Source organism: Monodelphis domestica, chromosome 8 (assembly GCF_027887165.1).
Source record: "Monodelphis domestica isolate mMonDom1 chromosome 8, mMonDom1.pri, whole genome shotgun sequence".
NCBI lineage: Eukaryota > Metazoa > Chordata > Mammalia > Didelphimorphia > Didelphidae > Monodelphis > Monodelphis domestica.
In genome coordinates this window covers 16861159-16884868 of record NC_077234.1, presented here as the reverse complement: position 1 = coordinate 16884868, position 23710 = coordinate 16861159, and the positions used below count along the sequence as shown (strand labels likewise).

The 23710-nt window shown below is 40.9% G+C and overlaps 1 protein-coding gene across 1 annotated transcript in view; it reads left to right on the top strand.

The window, feature by feature from the left end:
- The window catches only part of PLCH1 (phospholipase C eta 1), a 232135-nt gene that overhangs the window by 10280 nt on the left and 198145 nt on the right, over positions 1–23710 (top strand). The gene's annotated exons all lie outside the window — the stretch shown is intronic.

Genomic DNA, 23710 nt, shown 5'->3' with positions numbered 1-23710 from the left:
TCATTGCTTCAGACATATGGGAACTCTGAATTGTAGCGAGTGTTCTCTCCGTGGCACCAGTGACTCCAGTATCTCTAACGTTCTTCTGGTGCTTCAGTGGATGGGATATCTTGTGGCTGTATGCCCTTCAACAGCATGGCTCATTATCCAGTCTCTTCTCCTTCTGGCTTACTCGATTTAGGTCTCCCTGTAAATCCTACTGAAGAGGACCCATCCAGTGTTCGAGTAGTCTTCCTCTTGAGCTCTTGGAATTACATGGATCTCATACGTCATGGGAACTGCCCATCTGTTGTCCTTTGCCCTCTCTAGGTTATCAGTCTACCTCCTTTTCTGATTATAATATCTCTTTATGCTGCTTTTTATATATTTTATCTTCTTAATCACCTTTCTCAGAGGCTACTTTTTATTTTAATATTTTATTTTCCCCCAATTACATGTAAATACAATTTTAACCTTCATTTAAAAATATATTTTTAGTTCCAAAATATCACTCTCATTTATTGGGAAAACTCACTATACATTATAGATTTCTACAGTAGCTATATTTCCCCTAAAAGCAAGAAAAATGAAGAAAAAAAATGCTTCAATGTACACTCGGAATCTCTATATTTGCTATGAATCTCTCCTTTCTGTGGTCTAAAATTCTGATTCCTACAGCACCACCAAAAGAGCATTGCAGTTACAAAGATGTGCCTAGGATTCTGGGAGAACTCTGGGAACACTGAAATTGCTCGGCAGCTTCCCAAAGGCCAACCAGGCTGGCTTCTTCCTTCTTGCTATTCTAGGCTCAGGTCATCGTACAAAGATGTGCCTAGGATTCTGGGAGAACTCTGGGAACACTGAAATTGCTTGGCAGCTTCCCAAAGGCCAACCAGGCTGGCTTCTTCCTTCTTGCTATTCTAGGCTCAGGTCATCGTCCCTTTGAAGCATCTGCCTCAGATATTTGTGCAGATGGACCAGCTCTATGGGTTGTCCCTTCAACTGAAATCAAAGTCTGGACCAAAATAATTTATCTGAGTCTTTTCCCCTTGGTGGAGAGCTAGACTGAACTTTTTTGGACTTGCTGGTCTTATTTAACAGTGATTGGGGTATTGATCAGCCCAATGTTATCCTCAGGCAGGAGCATCCAGAGGACCTCACCATCTACAGGGAATCCCATTCCCCTTTGGATTGGACATTCTCCAAGATGGTGCCAAGTCTATTTCCCTCAACTGTGGCTCATTTGCTAACAATAACCAGAGGCTTTTCAGTCTTGTCTCTATTGTGAGTCTCAAGAGCTCTTGTATAACCTTAGCTTGGAGTCACCTGCTTGGAGATATTTTTAATGATTTAATTTACTTTTTCAAGGCAAAATAAAATAAATATAGTTGAAGCTTGTATTCTGTTCACCTTTCAGAAAAGTATGTGATGGTAAAATCTGCTGCAGAATACTAGAGGGCTTGTCCCTGGCATTTCATCGATATAGTGAACTCCTGCTACCAAATCAAGTTGGTCCATTCCCCCAAGAGTTTCCTCAAGCATCAAGAAGTGAAGGGGCAGCCAGGTTACATAAGAAATAGAACTTTCTCCCACTATTCCTGGCTCTGGGGCTAGCTCTCTCTCCTGTGCCATGCCTGCTTTTTCTATACCAGATTTGCTGCCCATCTCAATGACCTCTAAGTATCCTACACAGCATGGGCTTCATAGCAGGGACCAAAATGCTATAGGAGATTGTGTGAAGAAGTCTTTCTCATGCTTCCATAAAGCATGTCCTCTCTCTATATATATGTAAATTATTCTCAGAGATGAGGAAGTAGTCTGATGGGTCAGGAGACATTGATATTTCCTGATACTGATTTTGGTAGATGTTCCAGTGGCTATCACTTTACCCCTTGGTCATTTCTTTCTCACTTCCTACCCCTTCCAGAAATTTTGGGAATTGGTCAATAGATTGATTTTTATTTTATTTTTTAAACCCTTACCTTCTGTCTTGGAATCAATACTGTGTATTGGTTCCAAGGTAGAAGAGTGATAAGGGCTAGGCAATGGGGGTCAAGTGACTTGCCCAGGATCACACAGCTAGGAAGTTTCTGAGGTAAGATTTGAACCTAGGACCTCCATTTCTAGGCCTGACTCTCCATCCACTGAGCTACCCAGCTGCTCTCAATAGATTGATTTTTAAAAAATGTTATGTTTTTGTTTTTTCTTATTGCCAATGAATGCTTATAAGCTCCTCCCATTTTACCACCTGGCCCATTCCTCAATTGTTCTTCAAGGTCCATTTTAAGTTCCCTACACTTGTGAAAGATTTTCCTGACCCTCCTCCACCAGAGTGGTCCCTGTCTTTTTTCATCATCTCTATAACTCTTTTAAGGTAGCTAGTCAATAAAGTGGATAAAATGCCAGATTTGGAATACCAACGTTGAGTTCAAATCCTACCTCAGACACTTGTTAGTGATATGGCTATGGACAAGTCCCTTCACCTCTTTCAACCTCAGTTCCCTTATCTGTAAAATGGGGAAGATAATAGCACCCACTTGATAGGTTTGTTGTGAGTACCAACTGAGATGAGATATGTAAAGTACTTTGCAAACTATTCTGTGTTATGTAAATGCTAGTTATTATTATTTCTGCTACTTATTGGACACTTGCATTCTTCTTGTATCACTGACAATTATTTTAACCCTGAGTATTTTGGCTTTCCTACTATGATACTGAGGCCCCTTGGGGTTGTGTTTTTTTCTTGTTTGTACCCTTCAATATATAGCATAATGCCTGGCATATAGCAGGTGCTCAGCAAATACTAGTTGATTGCTGGGAATGGGGGCTTTTTCTCTTTGATACCTAGAAGGATCTTTGTTGTATACCCTTTGGGGCACAGAACGAAGAGCCCTCCCCAGTGCCATCCTTGAATTTCTTGGGAGTAAACATGCACATTTTTAGCATGTGGACAGTTGATCTGTTCTTTCCCCCCTAGTAGAGGGGGACACCAAGGAAAGATGGCAATTAGGGCTAAATCTGTGCTAGGATATTGTGATATGGGGTCTGGAAAGCACTGTAGACTACTATGGAAGAAGTTGAAGGGGAATGTCTTGGATCATTCTCCAGCCTTTACCCCATGAGCCCTTTTCTGGGAGTTGCAAAGTTGGATCTGGCTCTTTTGGGGAATCCAGTGTAGACTGATGGTGCACCGGGCAGTAGAGGAGTGGAGAAGTCAGCCTGGGAGCTGGGGTGGGCTGATTCACGATGTGGAGAAAGGACCATCCATGAAAGAGATGTAAAACCCTTTCTCTCCTGTGCAAAGAGGAGTCCGGCAAGCCATGGCCAAGTGCTCAAAGATATCCGAAAGCCTCTGGTTTTCTGACAGGTTTTGTAATCGGCGTTACACATGCCCAGCTAAAGAAACTAGAAGCCTAGAAATGCTTGCTTTCTGATTCTGATAAACAGGAGAGGAAGAGGAGGCATTTAGGTGGGATCAGGTAAAGAAGGGAAGGGATTAAGTGTTTATTTATAAAGGGCTTCCCACTATGCTAAGTCCTGCAAATATTATCTTAGGGAGATTGACGTATACTTCAGGTGTCAGCATCACTAGAGGTGTTATGGAAGAGCAGAAATAACATTGAAGTCGAGGTCATGGGATGAGGGTTTGAGTCTCTGTTCCACATAATGATCATTGTTGTAAGAGCACACTCATCCATAACCAGACCTCCCCAAATAAAGGCATAAATATACTGATGTGAAAGACGACTCCCAACAGTTCTTTCTCTGGATATCCTTTGCTTTTGAATGAATAAATAAATAAATAGGGAAGAGTTACACCTTAACAAATAGGGGTTGCTCAATCTGAGCCTGCCTCCAGCTCTTAATCAGCCCCACCTGTGGAAGGAGCTGAAGTCACTGAGAAGCAGGAAAGAAAGAGCTCTGAGGTCTGTGGTTCCAGAGCCCTGATCAGGAGCGTAGACTTGGCCAAGGACATCTCTGGGAAGCCCTGCCAGCTGCGGAGGAGGCTGAGGCAAGAGAACTAGACACACAACCTGGTGAGTTGACTTAGAAGACCATCCACCCTCCAGGAAACAAGAGAGGAGAGAGCAGTCTTGGAAGGAAGTGTCTGGGCTGAGAGTAGAAAGTTTTGGGTGGTGGAGGATGTAGGTATTGGTGGAGAAGGAGGGAGACCAAGGAACCATTTTGGTGATTCATGATGTTTGGGTAAACCTGAAATCAATTGGTAACTCCAAGGAGGTGCCTCCAAATCACTGAATCTTAAAAGGGGTATTTCCCCTCTATTGTTCCCCTAACAGTGTAAAACTCTGGTTTGCCATCCCCTTGTGTCTCCATCCTCTGCCACCCCACAACAGTCTTTCTCTTTCCTATTCTCATATTCATGGCATTACTGTCCCTGTTCTCTCCCTGGGGCCTGGGCCACCTCCTCCTCCAGAGTCTGGAGACAGAATCACCTATGTGTTCTTTCAGCTAACATCCCACTGCCTTGTTTCTTTCCCCAACTGCCTCCTTCTGGCATTTGGGGTCACGTTGTTGACTATACCTCAAAGGAGATGCTTTGAGGAATGTACTGCCGGTTCCCTAGGGCAAGTGTACCTTAGAGGCTCCTAGGATAGCCAGAAATGATACAGGCCATCTGGGGGAGAACTTGAGGCTTTCCCAAGCTCCATATGAACTTTCCCCTTTTATCCTCATCCCCACTTCCCCAAGCCATTCTGAAAGAGCTTTGTCATTCACTGAGCAATCAATCAACAAATATTTATTAAGCAACTGCTGTGTGCCAAGAAATGTGATAGGCTCTGGAGATCCAGATACAGGAATGAAACAGGGAACAGATTTTCTTTTCTCACTTAATTAGGAAATTAAATTGAATGCAATTAACAAGCATTTATTTTCTTCTACCCCACCCCAATCCCAGTCTACATTTTTTTGGGGAAAAAAAGAAAAACAAACCCTTGTAATAAAGAGCAGTCTAACTAAACCAATTTCTACATTGGCCATATCAATGGTCTTCTTGTGGGTCTTGAATTTCTCACTTCTCCCAGGAAGCAGTGGGTAGTTTTCTTCATCTTTGAACCTCTGGCTGGTCTTTGCATTATCCTGAGTTCTTTCCATATTCTTTGTCTCAATAGTGTTATTGTGAATGGATGAATTGTTCTCTAGTTCTGCTCATTTTAGTTTGCTTCAGTTCATAAAAGTCTTCCCAGGTTTCTCTGAAATCATCCCTTTTGTTATTTTTTATGACTCAACAATAGAGGAATAAACCTAGTAGTAATGATAGAAAGGGAATAGTAGGATGGTAATAAATGTTTATGAAGCACTTACTCTGTATTAAAAACTGTGCTATTTAAAAATATAATTTCATTTGGTCCTCACAACAGTCAAGGCAGTTTTGTTCTATTATTATCTCCATTTTATAGATGAAGAAAATGAGGGAGTCAGAGGTTATGTGACTTGTCCAGTGTCAAACAGCTAGTAAGTGTTTGAGGCCTCATTTGTACTCAAGTCTTCCTGACTCCAGACCCAGCACTCTATTCATTGCTTCTCCAAATGCTTTTGATGGCAATAGTATCCCATAATATTCATGTATCATTTTATTGAGCCATTCTGTAATTGATGGGTACCTCTTTGGTTTCTAGTTCTTTGCCATCTATCTATCTATCTATCTATCTATCTATCTATCTATCTATCTATCTATCCCTCCATCTATCCCTCCATCTATCCCTCCATCTCTCCCTCCATCTATCTATCTATCTATCTGTCTGTCCATCCATCCATCTGTCTATCTGTCTATCTATCCATTCATCCATCTATTCATCTCTCATATATAATCACGTATATTAATCACATATAACCATATACCTCTATCTATATATGTTTTATGGATCCTTTCCCTCTTTCTTTAATCTCTTCATTGCATAGGCTTAGTAGTACCACCACTGGATCAAAGCATATGCAGAGTTGAGTGACTTTTGGGGCATAGTTCCAAACCACTTTCCAGAATGTCTGGACCAGTTTATAGCTCCAGAAACAGTTCATTAGTCGGTTTAAACAAATTGTGGCTCCTTCAACATTTATCATCTTGCGGAGGTGGGGGTGGGGAGGTCATATTTGCCAATCTGTGTAGGTAGAGCCTCAGAATTGTTTTAATTTGCGTTTCTCTAATTATCAGTGATTTTTTCCTTATAACTATGGATATTGGATTTCTTCCTTTCAAAGTCACCTGTTCATATCCTTTGATAATTTACCAATTAAGGGAGAGCAAAGAACTTATATTCTAATCTGGGAGATAAGTATAAGCCATATACAATATAAATATAAAGTTAATGTGTCCAAAGATAGGCCAAGTAGTTAAATTGGGAGGGAAAGCACTATTGGTTTAGAGAACGAGGGATTGCTTCATGCAGAAAATGGTACTTGAGCTATATCTTAAAGAAAGAGGGAACTCTTGATGGTGGAAGCAAGCAATTTAGTCATGTGGGATAGTCAGTTCAAAGGCATGGAGATGGGAATTGGGGTGTAATGTGGGAGGAAGAGAGCCAAGGTCCATTGGGTACAATGGCAGAGTATGGGAGAGGGTGTTAGAAAGATAGGTTGGGATCAGGTTGTGTAGGGTGTTGACTAAGCAGAAGCATTTATATTTGATCCTAGAGGCAAAAGGAAGCCACTGAAGTTAATTGAGTAAGGGAGTCGCATGGTAAGATTTATGTTTAAGGAAAATTATGTTGCCATGAGGCATTTGCAGTGGGCGGCCAGACTGGTTTTCTGAGGTTATGACTGACTGAGCTCTTAGCTTACTTCTTTCTTAGAAAGTCATAATGGTAGAATATTGATGGCAGCAGTATCTTTTCAGTAACTTGCTCTTCTTCCTGCCTCTCCCTGTAATTAATGGATTTATAATTATAAATAAAAACATCCTCTTCTCCCTTTCCTTGATTTCCTTGATTATAATTTTGTTGTGGTGCCAGGAGCCAGATTTCCAAGATCATGGACTTTGAGATCCACAGGTGACCTCATAGACCATCTAGTTCAGCCCCAGATTCCACATGGTACTTCCCAAATGGTTGTTCAACAATTCCTTTTGACCCCACTTAAAACCATCTACAAAAACAAAATAGTTCCTGCCCGGTCATATTCTCCTGAAATTCACTCATGGTTGAGGGGACAGGATCTATAAAGGATGTGGGATCCCTCATGTATGAAATTAAGTTCCTCCCTCCCTCCAACCTCTCCCACAAAGCATAATTATTAGCTGAGAAGAGCAACCTGAGTGCTTGACCACTTGCCACCTCTTAGGATTCCTTCAGCTCTTTTCCAAATGACACCTGAGCATTCAAGGCTTCCACCTGCCACCCCAGACATCTCTGCTCTGTAGCCCTGAGTGGAAAGAGCAAGCAAGGTACAACTGGACTCTGTGTGTGTGTGAGTGTGAGAGTGTGAATGAGAGACACACATGCACGGACTGAGCGGTGACTTCCTTTTGTGTGTTCATCTCTCCTTCAGTTTGGGATATTTTCAAGCCATGATTTCTTCTCTGAATGTTTTAATGTCAGCTTGTGTTTTCTTATAACAAAGAAAGACAGTTGACTGACACTCACCTACCCAGGGAACCTGTGTCCTGGTGGCTACAAGATCCCGTGATTTATTTTGAGGAAAGGAAGCTACCTCTCCCAGTTGGGGCTTCTTGGCCTCTTCTGGGGGAGGAGGGGGAAGGGCTTGAACAAAAGCAAAGGGTCTTTCATGCTTCTTCCTGTGTGTATGTGGGTAGAAGGGGCTAAGCTGTGGTATTAGCTTGTTTGCAGAGGACTTTAAGAACTAGCCGGGCAGTGCTTAGCAACCTGGGGGCCAGGGTAGGGGAAAGTGAGTGAGCCACCATCTGCCTGGATGAGTCAAAGCCCCTGCTGATTGATGGGAGAGCCAAGGCGTTGGGTGTGTGTGTGTGCTGCTTAACCCTGAATTTCCTTGGCCTCACAAGAGGCAAGGCAAGAAAAAGGAAGAGATGGCCCATCTTTCAGTCAGGGCACACTCGTTGGTTGCCTCTCAATTCAGTTATCCAACTTCCCTGAAAATTGGTCCAGGGAGTGAGAAGAGGACTTTACTTTGAGATTCTTGGCTTTGACCTGAATTTAAGATGATTTCTTTTCCTGGACAGAGGACAGAGTGTCAGAGATGCCTGCTTGGGGAGGAATGGGATGTAACCGCTGTGGGGGGAGGCATCACTAGAGCTTCTGGCTCCTCCTTCCATTATTATTCTTTTGATCTATTTGCCAGTATCAATTATTCTACCAGGAGCTATCAAATAGTTCCAGCAATCCTGGGAGATTTATAAAGAAAAAGAAAATAAACAAACCACCAAAAACTAAAACAACCCCCCAAACCAAACCAAACCAAAACAAAAAATAAAGAAACCCCCCACCCTGGGGTCTCTCCCTAACAAAAAGTGCGAAAACTTGCCTAGTATCTGAATAGGAATTGACCCTATGTCCCCTTCCCCTGCCTTTACTCTCCTATGTAGCCTCTTTCTGGTTGTCTGACAATTATTGAAAAGAAGGAATTCCTTCCTTTGTCTTTCCTGAGACACTAAAGGACATGCCTTTGTGACTCTTTGAGTGACACCACTAGGGAGGTGGAAGCCTTGCCTCCAGCTAGAGGAGTAATAATGGAAATAATCAACTGCTGCCACATTCGCTTCTCTCTCCATCTCTCTCTGTCTCTGTCTCTGTCTCTGTCTCTGTCTGTCTGTCTGTCTGTCTCTTTATTCCACCCCCAGACCCTTTTGCCAGCTAGGGACTGCTGGGAGTGACCCTTGTTCACCATCACTGTTGGGGGCTCTGCGGCTTTTGAGTAAGGATGGGAGGAAATGGCTTGTTGCAGAGTTGGAGTTGGGTGAGAGGCTGGCAATCCAAGCTCCTTCCTCCATTGTCTTCCTGAGCTCCCCACTGGTTTCCTAGCACTGACGCCTCAAGCTCCCCGTGCCGGGCCACCTCTCTGGGTCAGCATGGCCTAATAGGAGGGTTTCAGTGTGTACAGAGAGTGATGTGGGTTGCTTTTCTTGAAGAACCTGCCTGTTTGCCGGGCTTGGCACAGGGCCAGGTACCTGGGGGCATTCTTCCATGTTGGTGAATGGCCTCCTAGAAAGGCTTTAACCAGCAGCAGTCTGGATTCTGTTAAATCCCTGGTTACTGGCCAGCGGAGCTGCCCTGGGATCTGAGAGCATCCTTGGTGTAATGATCTCCATTGGTTGGGGGCTCTTCTTGCCAAGGACTTATTCATTTAATGAAAGCTCCAAGTCTGTATTCTTCTGTCTCCCCAAAGCCAAATGTCAGTGTTAAGTCAGTGCTTGTCTTCTGTCACAGGAAGCCTGGAGCGTGAGCTTCTCTTTTTTATTTTTTGGTAAGATTAGACCTAATGGGAATGATTGTAATTTATTACCTGCATTAAACAGATCAGGAAAATGAAACTCACTAAGACACACCATGTGCTTTAAATAACATACATTTCCCCGTTCTTGTAGGTCCTTGACCAGTCATTTCTACCCCTCAAATGTATTTCCTTAAAAAAAAAAAAGCCACCAATTAAAATGCCGCTCATGCTCTAGGTGGTCTGCATTTGGTTTGTCTTGCCTATTTCATTCCCCTCTTCCGGTGGGCTTTCGATACTAATTTAGAAAATGAAGCGAAATTCGAACTCAGTGGAGTCTAGCTTTTAACCACATCAGAAGTCCTTTGAGGGACGGTGTCCAAGTTACTTACAGAAACAACAATTCTGAGCTGAGGTAGGTGAGCACGTCCAGGAAGATTCTGGGCTTGGGCATAGATCACCGCTACTCTCTTCTCCCAACCTGCCTCTGCCTCCATCACCCAGACTGCCTCCTGCCTTGGGGAAAGGATGCTAATGAGAACTGAGTTAGGGGCCGATTGCTGCCTTGTTTCTGACTGGAAGATGCCAGTGGTTATTTTTATGGCAACCCCCCTCCTCCAGCTCTTGACTGTGCTCGTCACACCCCGCCCCCATTTTCTGAATTTGTTATGAACTGAAAAACCCATCATTTCTACATACAAAGAATAGAAAAAGATGATTTTAGATGAAGTCGCAATTCTCGACAGCATGGAGTTTGTCTTTTGTCTCTTAAAAGTACAAGCTCCAAAGGACTAATGATGAAGAATGTTATCCATCTCCAGAGAAAGAACTGATGATGGAGTCTCAATGCTGAGAGATGCAGACTATTTTTTTTTTTACTTTTTTTTCCTGATTTGTGTTTTCTTTCCCAACATGACTAATATGGAAATACGTTTTACATGATTGCACATGTATAAACTGTATCAAATTGCTTGCCTTCCCAGTGAGGGGGGAGGAGAAGAAGGAAGGGAGAGAATTTAGAACTCAAAATTAAAAAAAATGAACATTTAAAAATTATCTTTGCATGCAATTGGTAAAAATTTAAATAAACAAATAAGCAAAAAATAAATCAAAGTCCACATTAAATTAACATGGTAGTACTAACATGGCTTTGTTCCCTCCTGGACTTTGTTCAGCTCTCTTTTGTGTATTTTTAACACTTTTGAACTTGATGGTTATCAACAAACACATTTCCGTACACAAAGGGCAGAAAAAGAGGATTTCACATGCAACTGTGAATCCACACTGTGCGGACTAGTTTTTAAGCATCCATCAAATTTAACAGCATAGTACTAACACTCCTTTTTTCATCTGGGTTCCCTTTTCAACTTTGCTTTGCTCGCCTCTGAGTTTTTCTAAAATGATTCATGACATTCTTTTCTTCTTTTTTATTTCATGATCACCGCTCTTCCCAAACCACCCACTTCATCTCTTATCCTCTTCTCTCTCTTGTGTTTATCAAGAACTCTTCACCTGTTCTTAGCTGTAAAAGGTATCTCCTCTGCTTCTCTATTGGCTCATGACATAAATATCTGGAGCCTTTTGCCGTCTATGGTAGGTAATACTGACCCCAAACTTAATTTCTAACAGAATGCCTTCTGCTTTTCCCAGGAGTGTTTGTTATCCACAGAGTTAGTGTCTACACATTTAGCACACACTATGTATGCTACAAGGCTGGTTGCATCTAAGTTTTGTGTATCTACTTTTTTACTGGTTGACTTTTAAAAAACTAGGACCAAGTGATTTTAATGATTTTGTAGTGTAATTTAAGATCTATTACTTCTACATCCTCTTCCTTTATTTCCCCATTATTTCCATTCAAATTCTTGATCTTCTCCCCTTCCCCCACTAAAGATTAATTTTACTACTATTTTTACAGGTCTATAAAAATCACCCTTTAGTAGTCTGAGATGTCATAAAACCCACAAAATGAGGGAATAATCATTTTCATTATATTGCCCTGATCTGACCAAGAGCTTTTAATATATCTCCAATTATATAAGCCATTCCTTAGAGGATTTTATAGTTGATTTCATACAATTTCTATGCATGTGTTGGTAGGCAGATTCCCGGAGAGTTTGTATATTCTGTAATTATTTCTAAGGAAATTACTTTTTCTAACCTTTCCTACTAGGTTTTGATGCGAATATATAGAAAGCCTATTGAATTTGCTGGGTTTATTTTGTATCTTGCTATTTGATTGAAATTATTTATTGTTTCATTTAATTTTTAAAATGGACTCTCCAGGGTTCACTCGAACATCATATTTGAAAAAGTGATCATTTTGTTTTCTCTTGGCTAGATTGTCTTCCTTCCTTCCTTCCACCCAGCTGTCCCTCAATTTCTTTTTCTTGTCTTATTGCTATAGCTAGTGTTTCTATAACTATATCAAATAATGCTGATGATAATGAATAGGCAGTCCAATTTTTTCCCTAATATTATTAGAAAGCCTGAAAGCATTTCTCCATTATAGAAAATGGTAGCTCATATTGAAATTCTTGACCAGAGGAGAAAAGATTATCCCATGTTTGGCCTGGAGGATCAGTCCTGGATCCCTGGCCTGGCAGGCCTAAACTTGTACCCCTTCTTGTCTTTGTACATTTTCCTAGGCTGTCTTCCAAGCCTGTCATGACTTCTCTAGCCCATTTCTGCCTTTCAGAGAATCCTTTTCTTTCTTTAAGCTTAGGTACCACCTCCTCAGGGCAGTCTTCCCAGAAATTGTTTTCTCTCTCATCCCTGTGGCCCTAGAGCACTCTGATCTGATCCCTTCTTTTACCCCTATCATTTCCTACCTTATGGCATACTTTTATCTTTGTGGATCGGAGCTCCTTACATGGAACGAGAGCTCTTTGAGGGCAAGGATCATCTGATTTTATCTTTGGGTTCTTGGAACCTAGTTGATGCTTCCTAAATGTATGTTGGATATTTTCCTTGTGAAACTTCAGTGAAAATCAAGTGGGAGTAATGGAGCAAAAGACACCACCATCTTCCCACCTCCTCTTAGAGTTTAGTTGACAAGTGATTGATGTTTCAAATGCTCCCTGCATTTTCTTAATTAAAAATCTAATTCTTCTACCCTCCAGGATTTTCCTCAGGGTAGCCGAGGGATTTAAAAATTAATATTTTGAACACAATCTACATTCCGTGGACTTTACATTTTCACCAGCCTGGTGGAAATTCCCAGGATTTAACTGCAACCCCAGTTACAAACCTAATCATTCATGTATAAAGATGCTTGTGAAAGTAAAAACAAAACACAATACAAACAAAACAGTATAGAAACACATAGGGCAACATTTATGCAACACCTAAGTGTGCTTAACTTTATATCATAATATGGCTTTTACATATAGTTTTATATGGAAAGCAGAACACATTTTTGTGTATTGAAGACGTGGTTCTGAAAAATTCAATGGAAATAAAATATTCACCAAAAATACTTTGCTATTTAAAAGGCTTCTATTGTGAATCCTTTTGCAAAGTGAACAACTATTTCTGAGAACTGAAGTGTCTCCCTACAAACTTCTTTCTTTTTTTTTTTCAACAGGGCATAGTGAAATATATCAAATGTGATAAGACTGATTATCCAACATAATGATAGTATTTTGAATGTAGACCCTTTCCACTTAAAGAAATTCCATTGATTCTGACATGCCCTCTTCCTTCCCCTCTTAATACATATTTGATTTGAGCTGAAGTCTCATGAAACAAAATTCCTTATGATATAAATGTCTGTCTGTCTGTATATCTGTCTGTTCGTCCTTACATCCATCCATCCATCCATCCATCCATCCATCCATCTATCCATCTGTCTACCTGTCCATCCATCTGTCTGCCTTTCTACTTGCCTGTCCATCCATCCATCCATCTGTCCATTTGCCTGTCTGTCAATCTTTCCATCTGTCTGCTCTTCTGTTTATCCATCCATCCATCCATCCATCCATCCATCTATCCATCTCTCTCTCTCTCTCTCTCTATATATATATATATATGTATATCTATCTGATGTGATAGAAAGGACAATGATCTGATTGCTAGAAGACCTGGTTTCCATGTCAGTAATTAATTGGCAAAGCTCTCAATCCTCTTTGGTCTCTCTTTTACCTCTCTCTAAAACTGGAACATTGGGCTAGCTGAATTCCAAAATGCCTTCTAGGTATATAAAAGGATGTATTCATAGTTTTGCTAATCATTAAGATGAAGCTTCATGATTGACCCAGATTAGGTAATTAATGATTATTACATTTAGAATAAAAGTTGAAGAACCCATTGATCTTTTCACTGTAGCATTCTAATAATTAACAGTTATATTGTTCCGCCTATCTGTGTGTTTTCTCATTTTTACCCTTGAAAGCTCCCTTTGAAAAGTGACCATATTTTGCAGATTCTTTTAATTTTAGGCATTTATCCATTCTACTTCCAGAGCCTGGTGACTGAAGGGAGATGATGTTAGCAATGTGCTGGTGCACATTTACATGGTCATTTCTTGTTCTGACTGCCTGCATGTTTCTAACACTCTGATTTTCACATCTCTGTTGTTGTTACTAGCACACAAACAAACTTATGTTGCCTGGACAACTTGAGGAAATGGATTCTGGCCTCAAATGCAGCAGAAAAACCAACAAATTAATTTGTGATGCCTCTTCTTGAAGTAGGGAAATGACTTTCCAATGAGAAAAAGGCCAGCTAAGTCAACATGCCTGGACCAATTTATCCACCCTTCATCTAATGACCCTGTCTCAGAAAAAGTCACCTTAAAACTTCCGGTAAAACTCTCTCCAAAGCAGCCCTCTTATTTTCAGTGACCCCAAGAAAGATGATTCTTTATGGTCTGATCCAGTGAAAAAAGGCGGGAATCACTAATCAACTTGTTAGCTCAACTGTTGATTAAGTAAGATATTTATAGAGTGAACTCTAATTTGTTTTTGTCCAGACCTGTGATATCATTGGGAATTCTCCCTAGTGAGGAAACTCCCTAGACAGGTACAGATCAGTCACTCTTGTGCAATTGATTGTCTTAGAAATGCTGGAGGCTCTGGGAAGTTAGATCAATGACTGGGCCAGGCTCATACAGCTAGTATGTGTCAGGGACTTGATTTGAACTTGGGTGGTCTTCTTGACTTTCAGATCAGTCCTCTTGTCACTTCAATTGCTTAATGCTGTGAAATATTAGATAAAATTGTATGTGATTGTTTCCTGTACTTCCCCATTTTATATATTTATAACCTTTTCACTTAATAAAGTATCTTCTACATAGAAGGGGCTTCATACTGCATAGTGCAGTACAATAATACCTCAGTGTTAGAAATAATATGATAATATATCACTTGAAGGTTTTATAAAGTGTTTTCCTCAGTGGACTCAGGAAGATCTGAGTTCAAATCTCGCCTCAGATACTTACTAGGTATATGAAGGAAATGGCAAACTACTTCAGTGTTTTTGCCAAGAAAGCTCCCAGTGAGGTAATGAAGAGTCAGATATGACTGAAAACAACTGAACAACAACAAGATCTATGAAAGAGGAAGGACAAATATTATTCTCATTTTACATATGAAGAAACTGAGGATCATAGAATTACTGATTTGTCCACAGTCACAAATAGGAAGTGTTGGAGTTGGATTATTAACTCAGGGCTTCTGGTTCTGACTGCAGTGTTCTTTCTAATGTGTATAAATATATTGTTTATATTTTATTAATGAATGCAGAAAGGATTTCAGATTTTGTTAATTTGGGTCCTTCCCTTCACTGAGAGAGATGATCATCTAGATCTCAGTATCAGTTTAAGCAATTTATCCTTATTTACTTCCTTATGATTGTTCATTCATATTTACCTTTTTGTGGTTCTCTTGACTCCTATGCTTGCACTTCAGAGTTTCTCTGCAGTTCTGGTATTTTCATCATGAATATTTAGAAGTCCTCTCTTTTATTAAATACTGATTCCTCCCCCTCTCCCCTTAGTTTTATTTCTACTTTGTCCTTGGTTCTAAGAGATCTGAGCAGTTTTCTGTTAAGATTTCTTGAAATATGATGTTCAGGCCCTTTTGTCATGATTTTCAGGTAATCCAGTAATTCTTAAAATCTCTCTTTGATCTGTTTTCCAGATCAGTTGTTTTCTTTATGCCACACTTTACATTTTCTTCAATTTTATTATTATTATTTTTAAACTCTTGCCTTCCATTTTAGAATCAGTACTGTGTATTGGTTCTAAGGCAGAAGAGCAGTAAGGGCTAAACAAATTGGGGGGAAGTGACTTGCCCAAGGTCACACAGCTGGGAAGTGTCTGAGGCCAGCTTTAAACCTAAGATCTCCTGTCTCTGGGTCTGGCTCTTAATCCACCGAGCCACCCAGCTGCCCCCTATTTTCTTCAATTTTAAAAATATGTTTACTTGACTTTTAACATTTTTATTGGCTCTAGGAGTCTTTGGCTTCTATTTGATCCATTCTAATTTTCAGGAAGTTTGTTGCTTGGGCCAGCTTTCAGTTAATTCCCTTTCTACGTCTTTTTTTTTCATAATATTCACTTCTTTCCTTCTTTCCCCACTAATATTCTCATTTCATTAAAAAAAAATTCCAAACTTTTTTTTAAACTTCTGCTTCATATCTTCCTAGAGTATGAGTTGGATTTGTTATCAAGCTGTATTTTTCTCTGAGGCTTTGTTTATAAAGTTTTTGGAGTGATTCTGCTTTCCTGGATTTGTTGTCTTACATGTCCCTGTCCCACTAATAGCTTTTTATGGTGGGATTCTTTTTCCTCCCCCATTCTTTCCATTTATTTCTTATCTTTGAACTTGATGTTAGGAACAGGCTATGCCCATTTCTGAAACTGCAACCACTTTGGATCACCACCATTGGGCTCAAGTCTCCCCTCAGTCTGCCCAGAGTCTGTGAAAAAGAACTGGGTAGCGAACTATAAAGTTTCCAGTTGATATTTGTTTCCCGTATCCTGCAGTATTGAACCTAAGAGGTCAAGCAAGGTGATCCAGTATGGGACTGAACCTCATCTTGCCTATCCGTGTGCTGGTGTGCTTCACATGGTTTGCCCCTGGACCAGCTCCAGTGTTCACAAACTGCTCTGTTTTTCCTTCTATGCCAACCTGACCTGGAAAAATAACTCATTTTGACTTTTTCTTGGCTTTCCCTATCAGGACTTGACCTGGTGCATTTTCTAGATCGGTTTGGAAGAATTTGGGTGGGGACTTCACTGCAATTCTTTCTCCTACTCTGCCATTTTGGCCCCACCTTTGCTGGAGTCAGCTCTCTAAAGTCAGTTTCAGAGATCCTTGGAGAAGAGACGAGAAAGTGAACCTTCCATCTTTACAGAGGTGGGGGACTATGGCTATGGAGTATTGACTATACTTCAGAGACATGGATGTGTGTTACTGAATTGATTTTTCTGGCTTTCTTTAAAAAACAACAACAAATCTATTTTTTCCAAAGGATGGTTGGCCTGGTAGCTGAGAAGGTGATGCAGAAGCCAAAGATTTCAATAAGAATGAGATTTTTAAAAAAAGGTTCTGCCTTTGGTCAGGGACATAACCTCTTATAATCACCGTGTTTCTATAATCCAATTTGACTGATGTTATTTTAACACATGGCTCCCTTCCAGGAATGGAACCAAATCTACTTTAATTGCAAGGACTCTCCCTATAAGCTTTAGAACCCTCTCTTGGGAAACAATTCTTTGTCTACTGTGGTTTAGCTCTTCTCATCTTTAGACCAGAACCAGTAAAGAAAATTAAATCTGAGAAATTCTCAAGAATTGTTTGGTAGAGAGGAAAAACTGTGGGAGCAGAAACACAGAAGAAAAACAACTGCTTGATCACAGGGGTTGAGGGGACATGGCTGGGGATGTAGACTCTAAATGAACATCCTAATGCAAACGCCAACAACATGGAAATAGGTTCTGATCGAGGACACATGCAAAACCCAGTGGAATCACGTGTCAGCTATGGTAAGGAGTGGGGGAAGGAGAGGGAGGAAAAGAATATGATTCTTGTAACCAAGGAATAATGTTCTAAATTGACTAAATAAAATCCCCCCCCCCCAAGAATTGTTTGGTAGTAACTTTAGGACTACTACCTCAACTAGCTGTCATTATTTTCTGTGACGACTTCTGGTGTGAAAGAAAGAAAGATGAGTTTGGAGTCAGAAATCATGGTTTTGATTTTTATTTTTGTTGCTTTCCCTGTCTAGACAGTTTTCTCCAAAAATTGAAGGGGTCTTCTAGGTTCCCCAAAACTGAGAAGATGACTGGGGCTGTAGATCTTTAAAAAAATTAATTATTTCAGTGACATGTAGAAACAATTTTTGGCAATCGTTTTCTGATATTTAGAGATTCAGATTCTCTCCCTCCCCCTACCAGACTGTTATAGGTTATATCAATGTTTTCATGCCATACATATTTCCATATTTCTCATGCCACAACTGAAGATACATATCACACATATGATAAAAATCTCATGAAGGAAATAACGTGAAAGATGGCCTGCTTTGATCTGCAATCAGATTTCAATAGTTTCTTTTTAGCTTTAGAGAGCATTTTTTTTTATCAGGAGTCCCTTGGGGGAATCTTGGGACTTTGCTTTGCTGATAATAGTTTAGCCTTTCACAGTGGATCATTGTGCAATATTTCTGTTACTGTAGACACTGTTCTTCTGGTTGTGCTCACTTCATTTTGCATCAGTTCATAGAAGTCTTCTGGTGCTTCTGTGTAGTTTCCTCAAAACACTTTGAAGTAGGTAGTGAAAATAGTATTATCCCTAATTTTAAGGATAGGGAAACTGAGGCACTGTGCTTATGGAGCCCATTGATGCTTGAATCAGGATGAAAATTCCAGTGTCCTGACAGCAAGCCAATATAAATGCTGTGCTGCCTCTATTGTGAGATTCAAATTATAGGCTAGGGAGGAGAGGAAGACCTGGTGGTTGGTGCTTTATGAAACTTGAGGGATGTTTTTTGTAATATGCAGCATGTGAGACAGAAATGAGAAGAGGTGTGTGCGTGTGTGTGTGATGTTCATTGGAAATGCCCAGTTAGAGTAGAGGCTGTTGGCACCCACACTTCAGCCAGGGTCCATAGAGGAGGAAGCCCATGAGTGGGTTCAGATATCAGGGCTCAGACTGGCTTGCATGTGGTGCTAGTGAGTGGCGCGGTCTGTTTCAGGCTTTGACAAAGTGAAGGATCTCTTGCCTTGTTTCTTCTGGTGGTTAATGGATGCCTTTGTTAGACATTAGAGTAAGAAAGTGATGATAAAGCTCTGGTCAGATTCAACCAAGAACTGCCTGTCTGATTTGTAATGGCTGAGCTGGCTTGGAGAAGCAATATTGAGATTCCAACCAAACCCTGGATCTGGCCAGGCTGACTCCGTTCAAACTAGGGGACATTCCGAGTTCCTTTTTACTCCCTCTTCACACCAGATTGAAAGCAAAGTTAAAAAAATAAGTCCAAACTGGAGCCTCTCCTCTCTTATTCTCTCCTCGATGCTGGCTTCTCATTTGCTAAGAGAACTGACAAGTGGCTTCCTACCCGGTAGGTCTTCTTCTGCTTGACTTAATGGAAGGGTCGGAATTCTGCAGGGCCATTTTGGTCAGACGCTTGGGCCGTTGATTGCCGTGTCCGGGGATTGGTCCGTCAGCTTTGGAACCAGTTAAACTGGATCTGCTTTGATCACCGAGTTTCAAAGTTCTTAATTAACTTGGCTTTGTTCGTTGCCATAATCACAGGAGGACACGCTAGTTCCCTGTGTATGCGTTTGCACAATGAATTCGGAACTCATTTGAACGGCTGCTTCTGCCTAGTTAAGTTGACAACCTCTGCATGGGAGGTTCATTTTCCCTGTAGAGTAGCTGGGACTGATCCAGGAAAAATTGGCTCAGGGCTGCTGGCTCAGAAAGGAAATTCAGGACTGAATGGAAAGGAAGATGGACTCCCCCCCCCCCCTTTTTTTTCTTACCCCTCCTACTCAGCCTTGAGGAAATACTCCCCTCCCTTTCCACACTGGTGCCTATGTCCACACACACACAAATGAAAATCTCAAACTGGAAAGACCTTCGGAGCTCTCCAGTCTAACCCATTTTTGACCAACTTCTTCTAGGAGGGGCCATACAGTTCCATGTTTGAGGTGTTCTAAACATTAGAAATGTCTTCAGCCAAAAGAGAAAAATCAGCTGTTGACCAATGTTGAATAGTACAAAGAACTCAGACACTGATGAACATAAGACTATTTATTCCTTTGGAATTTTAGAGACTTAGGAGGAAAGACAATGATTTTCTTAAAAAAGGAATTGCTAGCCAGGTATTACCTATATCGGAATGCCGTGGGCTCAGGGACAGGGGAAGGGAAGGAGGGAGAGCACAGAGAACTGAAAATATGAGAAGACAAAGAATAAACATTGCTACTATATACAACTGGGAAAAATAAAATGTTACCTAAAAAATTGCTGCCATCACTTTGCTAGGGAAACAGTGTATTTCAGTGGGGAGAGAGCTGCCTTTGGAGCCAAGAAGACCTGCATTCAGGTCTCGCTTCTGACACTGACTAGCTGTGGGACCCTTAAACCTTCAGCATCCCAGGCAACTCTCCAAGATGATAAATTGCACAGCAGGTGCCAATTTGCATTGGCAGGGATAATTTCCTGGCCAGAAGTTGCCTGTTCCAGTGAAACCACAGGTCTGATTCACCCCATTCTCTTTCCCCAACGTGACTTACAAAACTTGACATTAGAATGAATTAGGAAGACTCCACAAATGTCCTTTAAGGGTTCTCCTATAGTTTTCAGAAAGCATTTCACAGAGTTTGGTAAGTCTAGGTATGCACACCTTTTTCTTCTTACTTCTTTCATATTCTTGGTTTTTTAAAAAAAAATTACTTCTTGGGAGCAGTTACGCTGCTCAGTGGATTGAGAACCAGGCCCAGAGATGGGAGGTACTGGGTTCAAATCTGCCTGCAGATACTTCCTAGACATGTGACCCTGGGCAAGTCACTTCACCCCCATTGCCTAGCCCTTACTGCTTTTCTGCCTTGGAACTAATACATAGTATTGATTCTAAGATGGAAGGGAAGGGTTTTAAAAAATTGTTTCTTTATTTCCCATTTGGAGCTCGAGAGATGGACCAGCTCTCAGTGGTATTTATTAGAAAAATTTACTTCCAGTAAAAATAACTCACATTTTTACATACCATTTGGGGTGGTAAAGCACCAGCTTTACAGCTTTATATGGCAGGGTGTATGCGTACTTCTGCTTAGCTAATTCTTATTTATGACTAACCCAGTATTCCACTGGATCCAAGATGTCCTCAATGACACAGTAAGACTCATTCATTCCTTCTCATCTGGTGAGACTCTTGTTGGGGTGGTCCCAATTTTATGCCACCAGGGGTCTGTCTAATAAGCAGGAGGCCTACCTCTACTTCAGTTTCTTGCATTGCAAATAGTCAATCAACAAACATTTATTAAGTGCCTACTATGTGCCAGGGAGTATGCTAAGTGCTTGGGAATACAGATATAAACCAAAAAGACAGTCTCTGCCCACGATATTACATTCTAAAGGGGAAAGATCACATACACAAAAGAGCTGTAAAGTGTGTGTGTGTGTGTGTGTGTGTGTGTGTGTGTGTGTGTGTGTGTGTGTGTGTGTAAGGGACCTGAGTGAAGGCGGGGAGGCAAAGACCAGAGAGTCAGAAGCAGAGTCTGGAGAGAGGGGAAGGATAGTTGGACTGGGCTCTCTTATTCAACATGGGGATTCTGGGAGGAAATCGCCAGTGAGAGAAGGAGGCACAAAAGCTGGAAGGCTGTTCCACTGGGAGAAGGTAGTTGAGACATGATGGGAGTCTTGAGAGTCAGAAGCACAAGCAGGAGATGAAAATGGCAGCACCAGACCAGCTGGCCTCCAAGGTCCCTTCTATAGCTCTCTCTGTGTGATCCATTGGCTTGATTCTTTTGGCATTGAATGGACACCAATGGAATACATGAGTTGTCTTTTGCTTTGGCTACAGATGAGATCTAGCCTATTTTCTGTTCATACACTTTCTTTAAAAAACAACCAATCAACCATTACCTTCTGTTTTAGAGCTGATACTAAGAATTGGTCTTATCTTCCTTGCATACTTACTAGCTATTTACTTTTTAAAAATCCCTTACTAGGTTTTGGTTCCAAGGCAAAAGAGTGGTAAGGCTAGGGAATTGGGGTTAAGTGATTTATTCAGTGTCACACAACTAGGAAATGTCTGAAGTAATTTATAAATTTTCCCAATGGAATCCTTTACATCTATTGGGCATGATTTCTTTTTGTTTGTGCCAAAGCCTGCTCACTCCCATCATGCATTTCTCTATTGATTTTTGAGTGATGCTCAATTTTGGTTTTACAGATATTGTCATGTTCACAGATTCAAATCTTATATATTTAATTAGTAAATTGAATTTCTTAATACATTCTTGTTAACGTCCAAGTCACACTACCTTCAATTACCCTCCCCGCTTTAGAAAGTGCTTAAAACAGTGCTCACAGGTATATATACACATACACACACACTACACTCACTCCTTTCTGTAACTGACTCATGGGAGACTTTGAGGGAATCCACAGTCTGCAGAAGATAAATGTGTCGGCCTGAGATTCTGAAACCGCAGGCAACAGTTTCTGCTCTCTTAGGCTAGCTACACAAGTAGATTGTAACAAATGTGGCTTTTTTTTTTTAAACCAACAATGAATTTCCCTGAAAATAGGCCAGTACTTTGGCTAGCTCCAACTGTGGTCTGGTCTCATTAATCACTTCCACCAACAATCAGTTGGATGATCTGGTGTCCAAGCTATGTTTTGCTGGTGAGTCTGCTACTCTGAGCAGCTGGAATCTTTTCAGGGCAGCAAGTTACTGTTTTAGTAAGTTAGTATTTTGGGATATTTAATAGTATCCTACAAAGTATCTCATTATGGAAAAGGACTCGGGTACCGACTAAGTCATGACTGACTGGTTGTCTTTTGTCAAAGAATTAGCCAACCTAGGAACAGAGAGACATTTTTTCCTGGTTAGATGCATGGTGGTGGGTTGTTTTTGGCCACAGACACGCTCAAAGACCATCTAAGAAGGTGCAGACAAGCTGTGGGCTATGATAGTGGAGAAAGAACCCCACTGATAAAATCGCTGATCATTAAAGTCTTGAAGTAAGTATTTTAGAGCATTAGATAGCCCTCCATTATTCTGAAGAAAATTTTTCCTTCCTTCCTTCCTTCCTTCCTTCCTTCCTTCCTTCCTTCCTTCCTTCCTTCCTTCCTTCCTTCCTTCCTTCCTTCCTTCCTTCCTTCCTTCCTTCCTTCCTTCCTTCCTTCCTTCCTTCCTTCCTTCCTTCCTTCCTTCCTTCCTTCCTTCCTTCCTCCTTTCCTCCTTTCCTCCTTTCCTCCTTTCCTCCTTTCCCCCTTTCCTCCTTTCCTCCTTTCCTCCTTTCCTCCTTTCCTCCTTTCCTCCTTTCCTCCTTTCCTCCTTTCCTCCTTTCCTCCTTTCCTCCTTTCCTCCTTTCCTCCTTTCCTCCTTTCCTCCTTTCCTCCTTTCCTCCTTTCCTTCTTTCCTTCTTTCCCTCTTTCTTTCTTTCCCTCTTTCTTTCCCTCTTTCTTTCCCTCTTTCTTTCTTTCTTTCTTTCTTTCTTTCTTTCTTTCTTTCTTTCTTTCTTCTTTCTTTCTTTCTTTCTTTCTTTCTTTCTTTCTCTCTTTCCCTCTTTCCCTCTTTCCCTCTTTCCCTCTTTCCCTCTTTCCCCTCTTTCCCTCTTTCCCTCTTTCCCTCTTTCCCTCTTTCCCTCTTTCCCTCTTTCCCTCTTTCCCTCTTTCCCTCTTTCCCTCTTTCCCTCCCCCCCTCTCTCTTTCAATTATATGTTATAACAAATGTCTATACAAGTAGTTGTATTCCTAAGTTATATGATCAAACTTATCTCCCTCCCTCCCTTTCCTTCCCCCCTGGCATTAAGGAGGTTTTTTAACCTTATATCCATCCAATAGCCTAGGTTCTGGGGTGAGATGGTATAACAAATAAGGTGCTTGGCTTGAAGTCAGGAAGACCCAAGTCTGAATCTTTTCTCAGAGTCTTTCTGGCTAGGTGAACCCGGACACATTCCTTAAACTTTTGGAGGTTTATGTATAATAATAATAATGATAACATTAACAAAATCATTATAATTATAATAACATCCATCATACAGGATTGCTGTAGAGATCAAAAGAGAGAATACATACAAAACATCCTTTAAACACTACAGTTAGCTATATAACTGTGAGATAGTATTAATAATGATAGTAATAAGTTTTATATGTTGAGTGTATGGTAGGTGGACATTGCCTCATTGAAA